The sequence below is a fragment of the Panicum virgatum genome, chromosome 1N (genome assembly GCF_016808335.1).
Source record: "Panicum virgatum strain AP13 chromosome 1N, P.virgatum_v5, whole genome shotgun sequence".
Taxonomy (NCBI): domain Eukaryota; kingdom Viridiplantae; phylum Streptophyta; class Magnoliopsida; order Poales; family Poaceae; genus Panicum; species Panicum virgatum.
In genome coordinates, this window is record NC_053145.1 from 45,595,516 (window position 1) to 45,604,661 (window position 9,146).

The following is a 9,146-nucleotide window of genomic DNA, read 5'->3' on the forward strand; positions in this document are numbered from 1 at the left end:
TAGTTCAATACTTTTTTTATTGAGATGACCAATAGTAACAAATTATTGATTATAATTTCACACATATTATTCTTTTTTTTTCAGGACCGAGCACCGCCACCTAGTTCCCGTCGCCGGCCTCCGCCACCGGACCATATAGCAAGGTGAGGCATACAAGAGTAGTCCGCTTTTCGTACCGCATGTTTGTATATCACGTAACCTAGTTAGGCGTCTCCCGTTCGAAATAGATACGGATGGAAATATGCAAAACTTTGCATATGTACGACCGTATCTATTTCGAATTGTCCACGTTTTTTGGACAGCCCGAGGATGCGTAGATGAAGTTAGTTTCCATGTTCTACTCGCATTCAAGATAGAGTATCGGCATCATTTCCCCATTGTTCTCCGGATACACAATCTCTCTTCCGGGACGTGTATTTGGAGAACAGCGGTGAAATGCTGCTGAAATTCTATCCCGGATCGGAGTAGAGCATGGAAATCGACTCAAGCTACGCATCTTCGGGTGGGATTAGGACCTATCTTAACCTAGTAGAATGTTTGGACATCGTGTAGATGCAAACATTCTCTTGTATATTATATTACTCGTTGATATGATAGAGTGTGAACGACTGTGCGTGGATGTACTCCGGTTGGAAACAAGGGGGGAGTTGACCTTGGAATGGATTCAGAAGACCGAGACTTTCTTGGATCGAGCATTTGCAAAGGTTAAAGGAGGCTCATGCACTTGGTGTCCCTGCACCAAATGTGGAAACATGCGTCGACAGACACGGGAAGTCAAGACACAACATCTTTGCAATTATGGATTTACGAGAGACTGTACCCGGTGGACCTACCATGTTGAAGGCAATCGTATGAGAAACGAGGTCGTTAGGCAACACATTGAAGATCATGATGCTGATGCCGGGGTAGGAGATATGTTAGATGACTTTCATGAAGCACACTTCGAGAGAGAACGTAGCGAGGAGGAGCCAGAGCCAACCGCGAAGGCGTACTATGACATGTTGGGTGCAGCACAAGAACCCCTTCATGGGCATACCAAGGTTTCACAACTGGATGCCATTACGCGCCTGATGGCCGTGAAGTCCCAGTTTACCCTGAGTCGAGATGCTTTTGATGTTATATTGACAGTTATTGGCACTCTGCTTCCGGAAGATCACATTCTTCCAAAAAGCATGTATGATGCACAGAAACTCCTTCGTGCATTGAAGATGTTGTATGAGCAGATACATGCATGTCCGAAGGGATGCATCTTGTTTAGGAAAGAACATGCGGAAGCAAAGTACTGTCCAAAGTGTGAATCTTCTAGGTTCGTAGAGGTAGATACTAGTAATGGTCAGAAGAGGCAGCTCGCGGTCCCCGTGAAAGTCCTACGATACCTTCCGCCCATACCGAGGATCCAACGGCTATTCATGACCGAGGAGTCAGCGAAATAGATGACATGGCACAAAATGGGAACTCGATACAATCCTAATAAGCTTGTACATCCATCCGATGCTGAATCAAGGACCCACTTTGACGGGATTCATCGAGTCAAAGCAGATGAAGCTCGTAATGTGCGTGTTGCCCTAGCAACAGATGGCTTCAATCCATATGGAATGTCGGCTGCACCTTACACTTGTTGGCCTGTCTTCGTTATACCCCTCAATCTCCCTCCCGGCGTGATTTTCCAACGACAGAACATATTCTTGTCGCTGATAATTCCTGGACATCCGAGAAATAATATGAGTGTCTACATGGAGCCCCTGATTGATGATTTGCTCAGTGCTTGGGAGGAAGGGGTTTGGACATACGATCGAGCTACAAAGAGAAACTTTAGGATGTATGTTTGGTACCATTATTCCCTGCATGACTTGCCGGCGTATGGAATATTCTGCGGCTGGTGTGTTCATGGAAAGTTCCCTTGCCCAGTATGCAAGGCAGCTCTGATGTTCATATGGTTGCGGAAGGGTGGGAAATATTCTTCGTTCGACAAACATCGACAATTCCTCCCTCTTGACCATCCATTCAGACGCGATAAGAAGAACTTCACGAAAGGTGTCGAAGTTCTGGACCTTCCCCCTCATATATGACAGGTGCTGGTGTTCGTGCTCAGTTAGATAGTCTTGTGGCTAATGCAGATGGTGGTTTTGAGGGATATGGTCAGCAACATGCATGGGCGCAGAAGTCGGGCTTGTGGAGGCTTCCCTACATGCAAGATCTCCTCCTTCCACATAACATTGATATGATGCACTCTGAAAAGAATGTCACCGAGGCACTGTTCGAAACTATCATGGACATTGTAGAGAAGACAAAGGACAACGTTAAGGCCAGAGTGGATCAAGCAACATTATGCGATAGACCGAAGCTAGACATGAGGCCTCCTGCGTCAGGCAAGGCATGGAAAAAGCCTAAGGCCGATTTTGTCCTGACAAGGCCCCAGAGGAGGGAAGTGCTAGAGTGGTTTCAAACCTTAATGTTCCCTGATGGGTATGCAGCGAATCTAAGGAGGAGAGTCAACTTGTCTACTATGCGAATCAACAGGCTCAAGAGTCATGACTATCACATATGGTTAGAGAGGCTTCTTCCGGTGATGGTTGGAGAATACCTCCCTTATCAAGTCTGGCAAGTGCTGGCAGAGTTGAGCTTTTTCTTCCGCCAGCTTTGTGCTAAGGAGTTATCTCTGACCGTTATTGAAGAAATGGAAAGAATGGCGCCTGTGTTGCTCTGTAAGTTGGAGAAGATATTTCCACCAGTCTTCTTCAACCCGATGCAGCATATGATTTTGCACCTACCGTACGAGGCACGAATGGGGGGCCAGTGCAAGATCGTTGTTGCTACTCAATTGAGAGATGTCAAAAAGTCCTTCGAACTAAATGTAAAAATAAATGCAAAATTGAAGCTTCCATCGCAGAGGCATCCATTCTAGAGGAGGTGTCAAACTTCACATCGAAATATTATACTAAGAATCTTCCAAGCATGCATAATCCACCCTCACGTTACAATGCTGGGGAAGCTGACTCGAACCTCAGCCATTTCAAAGGGCAACTCGGAAGTGCAAGTGTTGCGAGCATCATGACCTTAAATTTTGAAGAGTGGCGCAGTATCATGCTATATGTATTTACCAACCTATCCGAAGTGCAGCTGTACATACAGTAAGTTCTCTGCATTCATTTAGTTCTCGAGTACTTCTTTTTCGGCGTCCAACCCGTTCGTTTCTCTTTCGACCAGGGAATTTCATGTGCAATTCTGGCATCGATCAAGGATACCTACCCTCCAGGAAGCTGAGACCCTTCTTAGACAGGGTGCGGGAAATGGAAAGCCTGATTTTATTTTTTGGTTCAAACAAAAGGTAATGTCTACGTCGTGGCTCTTTCGTAGTATGATTTTACAAGTTGCTCGGACGTGTACATAATTTGGCCTGCTTGAATTTGGAGACCCAAACTGATGCCTCAGTGAATGCCGAGTTGCGTCAAGTTGCCAATGGTTGTGCCTATAAAGTCAAGTCATTTGGAGCTTATGCTGTAAATGGATATCGTTTCCACACAACAAGTCACGAGCAGAGTCGGCCGAATAGAAGGACCACAAATTCCGGAGTGTTTACGCCAGGAGACGATGGGCTCGAGTACTATGGAAGAATCGAAGAAATATACAAACTCACATTTCATGGGTCGAAACCTCTGAAACCTGTCATATTCAAATGCCATTGGTTTGATCCTCATGCTGTGAGACGGACTCCGAATCTTGGGCTAGTTGAAGTTCAACAAGCGTCCGTGTATCCAGGAGATGATGTCTATATTGTGGCTCAACAAGCCACGCAAGTTTATTATCTCTCATATCTGTGCCAAACTGACAATCGTCTCAAGGGTTGGGATGTTGTGTATAAGGTATCGCCACACGGTAAATTACCTGTCCCGAACAATGAAGATTACAACATAGGCCCAAACACATATGCCGGTGAGTTCTTTCAAGAAGATGGGCTATATGGGACTTTTCAGATAGACTTAACCGAAGTGATGGGAATGGAACAGGACAATGAAAGAATTGATAACGACGATGCAGGGGATGAGGTTCACAATGTCAAGGACTTTGAATTACTAGAGCGATTACGCTTAGACAATGACAGTGATGATGACAGTGTTCCTCCTATGGAGATCGATGGTGATTATATCGACACACGTGATAGCGATGATGAGACATATGATCCGGCTAATCCGGATCATGATGACTATTTTTAATACATGTAAGAACCGTACTACTTAATTTTTTGTACTATTTTTGTTTATTTTAGTCATTGTACTTACTTTATATACTAATTGTACTATTTTTAATGACATCTACTGATTGATTTACTCATTTTAATTTCAGGAGATTGTTCGGCGATGGCGGGGCGTGGCAGAGGTCTGATGAGGTCACTCACAAACCTATTGGGCGGCAGATCTACCCAGGTAGGTGAGTCCTCCCAGAGGACTCGACGGACAGGCAGGAGAAGTCGGAGGAGTGGAGCGGGTTCGTCAACGCACGACGCCGCTGAGGGCTCCGGCACGGCTTCAGGAGGGAGGGCTGGGAGGAGGAGCAGGCGCAGGTGAGGTGCTCCTCTTGTGGAGGAGGAGGCGGAGGTGGCGGAGGAGGAGGAGGAGGAGGAGGATCCCGGTGCTAAGGAACACGAGCACGAGCAAGAGCAGGAGCAGGAGCAGGAGGAGGAGGAGGATGGGGCGGACGAGGAGGAGGAGGAGGAGGACTTGGGCGTACCTGCCGTCTGGCAGCGAGGCCCCTCGAGGCTCCCGGATCGTCCGATACCTCTAGAGCACCGACCCGTCCTCCGACCTGATGGGAAAAGGTAAGTAATTTTACAAGATTTTAATACGTTTCCTTTTGATATATTCAAAATCACAATTGACACTAATACTATCTCTCAATAACTTGAGCAGGAACTTTGACATAGTTGTTCCAGGTGTTGCTCACAACCGCATGGTCAATGGCATCCTGGGCCTCCTCTGCAAGCGACACTACCCAGGCGCCATGGATATTGCTGGGGTACGTCAGCCAGCCTCTTCATGGGAGCACTACATCGCCGCATCGGATGGACCAGATGAGGAAGGCAGGGCATTTGACAACAAGGCGCACCGGGTGTTGAACGAATTATGGGTAAGTCCTCATGGAACTACATTTACGAATACATCATATTCATTGCACCGGGTTTTGAAATAATGACTTTGTTCACGTTTTTGTGTAGGATTTCTATAGATGCGAGGAGGGAATGATGCCCAGGGCGATGCAGGTGGCTAGCAGAGCTTGTTACAAGCTGGTGGCGGATATGCTTTACGAGGCGTGCATCCAGGCCGTCATCGACTACAAGGCCAGAATCGAAAAAGTGAGGATCTACAAAGGACCTGTGAGAGACATCAGACTTACCCGGGAACAATACTTGCGGGTAAAGATTCAATCTTAAGGAGTTATCAACTATGCTCCATTTGTTCTTCTTAAATGTATTAGATATTGATGATGTGCAGGTGCCTCCGTGGTGGATTGCCAATGATTATCCGTGCTGGGAAATGATAGTGGACCGGTGGTGCTCGCAAGAGTGGGTGGAGATGCACGAGGCTGCCCGGCAGCGGCGTTTGCTGATGCCAGGTGCATCGCACCATCAGGGCAACCGTAACCTCAAGGCGTACGCGGCTAGATATGTATGTGAATTAATTTCTTTATTCTAACGCTCAATTCTGCATAATTTCTAATCATCTTCCTTTTTTCGCAGTCGGCGTCACATGGTGGTGTGCCTTGCACCCAAGTCCAGGCATACTGTTTGGCCCACAAAGGAAAGGCGACGTCCGATGTCAGCTTCAACCCGCAGGATCCGCCCGAAGTGTACAGCAACGCAAGCGTCCACAGCCGCCTCAGTGGGTATACCTCGTTGGCACAAGAAGTTCATGGGCCGGAGTTTGATGCGATCAATGAGCCCATTGATGGAGAAGTCGTCATGAGGGCGGGAGGAGGCAAGAAGCATGGACGGTACTGGTTTGGCGACAGCTTAGTCAACACGGCGACTACTCCCACTCTCTTGCAGATTCGAGCCAGGAGTACCAGCTCAAGCCCTGCCATACGCCCACGGCCAGACACTACACAGACTCAGATTGAGGCTGTCAAGGTTATTTTTGTTCCATCCGTCGTTCCTCCGTTTTTACATATGTTCGCTTTGAATTCTAACCCTGGGATCAAATCCTTTAGGCCCAGATGGAAGCAGCCTTCCAAGCACGGCAGGAGGCGGCAGAGGAGAGGTGGAGGGCCGAGCGGGACAACATGCAACAAAAATTGGATCAAGCTCTAACATTTATGCAAAGCCTGAGCTCGGCGATGGGTGTTTCGCCTCCACAATTCCCTCTGGCCCCACTTGTTCGTCGTGCAGAAACTCCTCCTACCGTAAGTGGTTTTGACTCCTATCGAGTTTCGGAATATCTTAGTGACTTAGCATTAACCTAGATTTACTTAAAAATAATATCTTATGATACATCTACAATGACTTAGAACTTAGGCTAATGCTTGTAGTTTCATTCTTATGTAACTCAATATATATTTGCTTATGTGCAGAATCAGTCGGCGGCATCCAATGATGGGCCAGTGAATCCTGACTTCTCGCCTCCGGTGCAGCAGACTCAGCAGCCTCAGCAGTTTGTGTGGCCACCGCCTCAATGGGTGGCTTGGATTCAGCAGCAGCAGTAGCAGCCAGGTTGGTCGCAGACGCCTACATGGCCGCCCCCGACGATGTGGCCACAGCACCCGCCACCGCCGCCGTCGGCCCCGTGAAGTGTATGGACTTCATTTCTAGAGACAAGCTTTGCACTTGAACTTGTATGGACTTTGCCGTATGGACTTGTATGGATTTGACTTAAACTTGTGGTTGCCGATGAACGATACTAGAGTTTATTTGTATTTGTGCATTTCTGGATAATATTGAATGCATCCGATGCTTATTTGGATTGCATGCGATGATTATTATGATATATGTGAACTGTTTGTATTATTTGGGGTACCATATACGCAATAAACAAAAAGAAAATACAGGATCAGGGACCTTTGCCGTGTGCAAAAACTATGGCACACGGCAAAGAAACCAATGTTTACCGTGTGCCAAAGCCAAGGCACACGGCAAACATTTGAACTTTGCCGTGTGCCACGTCTACAGGCACACGGCAAAGGCAGCCGCCACGTCACTTCCCAGGTTTTCTGCTTTTTTTGCCGTGGGTCAGCTTTGGCACACGGCAAAGGCTTTGCCGTGTGCCCGATAAATGGCACACGGCAAACCACGCCTTTGCCGACGTCTGAATGCCGTGTGCTCTTTGCCGTGTGCGGCACACGGCAAAACCTTTGCCGTGTGCATAAAGGGCTTTGCCGTGTGCTTTGGCACACGGCAAAGCAGCAGTCTCCCGTAGTGATGGTGGATGGGGTTATGGTTACCAATCATGCAAACAAAAGACAGCATTCTTCAAATTATTTTACTGCTGTACAATAAGGTTCAAATCATGAGCCAAATGTGCAGACATGAAACAAAAGCTTGCATTTTTTAATCATTCAAAATGACAATAAGACAGCACCAATACATTGGCATTTTGAATCACTCAAATTGTTTTTCTAGTGCAACAAGTGCTACCACTGAAATATTAGAAATATGGCCATTTCACTTTTACAATTAGGCCGCAAAATACTATATTTAGCCCTATCGAAAATACCGAATATCCAACTTGCACATATCAGAACAGGTCATCATCATGCGAAAGGTCCGGCGGCCAGTTGGCTAGCCCGGGCCCGGTAGCGTCGCGCTCTCAGCAGGTCCTGAGTTCGATTCTCATCAGAAGCGAATTTCAGGCTGCTGAGAGAAAAAAACCCCCTCGCTGTGCTCGCCGCAAGGCTTGGCCCTCATGGGCATGGGCTAGGGTTCGGGGGGTTTCTCTACCCGAGTAAGCCGGTTAGGCTTCCTCTTAATGAAAAAACGGTGGGGCCGTTTCACACCCCCCCGGTAGAGTTTTTTTTTTCAGAACAGGTCATCATAACAAATTAGAGCTATCACAAGTTGGGTAAAACTGCCAATTGGAGCTGTCACAAGTTGGGTAAAACTGCCAATTAGAGCTATCACATTGTACTCTTAAACCTCCATGTTTGCTCCTTTGTTGCCGCAATCATTCTCTACCTCTTTTGGGGGCTGCACACCGTCACTTTTCTTTTGGAGTGAATGACAACAACAAACAGAAATTGTAGATTGCATGCTGGTAACACACCTTTGCTCCTTTTTTTGCTAGCAAAGTAGATTTAGTTGGTTTGCGCGTCCCCTCTTGTAATTTATCAATCCAAGTCATCATTTTGCTGCACATTTGGCTCAATATTTTCTTGACCATTGTGTGGTATTGGTATATTAGTGTCAGTAGTAGATGCATTGAGTTTTTCATTAAGCTGCGCACCAAGCAATCAAGCGCATTTTCTAGTAGCAAACAATATTCTGGATAATTGGCTGCTTTATATGTCAAATTAAGAAATTTATGAAACAGATTCTTGCACCTAGAGCCTCTAGCTTTGGATTTTCTACCACATTCCTTCCTTGACTATCTTGTATGCTTCCATTGCGAGCTTTGTTTCATCAAATAGAAGTGCAGCACCAGCCTATATTCTTTGTTTGTGCCAAAGGTAGTGTCAAATGCGACCACATCACCAAAGTATGCATATTTAAGGATCACTCTAGCATCGGCCCAGAATATGTTGGTTATATGTTCCTCACAATCCAACTATAATACATACTGAAATGATGGATTCTCGGTGTTTGTCTCATGAAAATACTTCAACATACTTGCAGCCTGTCCAAAAGCCAACTCCCTCTGTTGTTTGCTCTGTAAATAATTTTTGCGGTCACGACAAGTGTAGCTAAGGCTAAGTGGTCCACCAACTTGACGACTAGCCAACTCATGTGCAGCTTTTGGCCTAATTCCAGAAACATCGGCTGTCTCGATTTCAAAAACTTGCAACTCTGAAATTTTCCTTTGTAATGCCATCAAGTGGCAGGTTTCCGGCAAGTGAAGCAAGTGATTGTGTTCAAGCACAACATTAGTGGCTTCATAATCTCCTGTAACTCGATCCAATATAAGGCTGATACGAGCTTTGCAATCCGTTTTTGTTTCAGCTTG

At 46.4% G+C, this 9,146-nt stretch overlaps 1 long non-coding RNA gene across 1 annotated transcript; it reads right to left on the minus strand.

Moving 5' to 3' along the window:
- LOC120656086 lies at window positions 1–2,882 on the minus strand. The gene is made up of 2 exons (XR_005667813.1): window positions 2,784–2,882; window positions 1–100 (listed from the first exon to the last, which is right to left on the minus strand). It is a non-coding gene; the product is annotated as an uncharacterized LOC120656086 (long non-coding RNA).
- Window positions 2,883–9,146: the final 6,264 nt, after the last annotated feature.